Source organism: Triticum aestivum, chromosome 6A (assembly GCF_018294505.1).
Source record: "Triticum aestivum cultivar Chinese Spring chromosome 6A, IWGSC CS RefSeq v2.1, whole genome shotgun sequence".
Taxonomy (NCBI): Eukaryota; Viridiplantae; Streptophyta; class Magnoliopsida; order Poales; family Poaceae; genus Triticum; species Triticum aestivum.
The window spans coordinates 16,108,449-16,109,267 of record NC_057809.1 but is presented as its reverse complement, the minus strand read 5'-3'; positions in this window follow the sequence as shown (position 1 = coordinate 16,109,267).

Genomic DNA, 819 nt, shown 5'->3' with positions numbered 1-819 from the left:
ATGTTGCATCATTTTCTCCCGATTTTTCCCACTGGGTTTGAAGGAGTTTTAGCAACATATGGAACACCTATCTCCTCATATTTTTCCCACAGGGTTTTTGGAGGAGCTTGTCAAGATGATGATACTTGCACTAACAAGCATGGATTAGGGGGAGTGTTAGGATTTAATTAATCCTATTAATCCATGCTTTTTCTAACCGAGGCGGTTGCCTCACATCCCTTCGGCCGCACCCCTTCAGAGGCTATATATATGTGTAATCCCATCATCAGTGAGAACAAGAGTTTACTTTTACATCTTGGTGTTTGTCTCTTGTTCCTCTCTCGATCTCAATTCTAAACACCCGCAAAGCCACCCGAGCCACCATGAACTGACGAAGGACCAGACCTCCAAGGTGTCGCGACGAGTATGCCGCCGACGCGCGCTCCGACCAAAGGTCGAAACTTAGGTTTTCACCTGAAGAGCCCGAGACCGAGGCGACAATGGTGGTGAAGGGGCTCCACCACGCCGCCACGAAGGAGGGAACGACGTCCTAGGACGCCGTCGACGCCGGCAACGACCGAGGTCGGGCTAGGCTTTCGCCCGGAGCTCACCAAATCCATCCTCACCGCAGCCTGCCCAGCAAACCGTCTCCAGCATCATGTCGGCCGTCCTCGTCCGAGTCACATGGCCAAGCACGCAAGGCAGCACACCGCCACCAACCACCACCGACTGCAGAAACCACTGCAGCCCACCTCCCTCCACAGCAGCGTCGTGGATCTGGGCCAGCCACAGAGCAGCTCACCACCATGGAGGCCCTCGCCAGCTGCCGACGAGGCCACC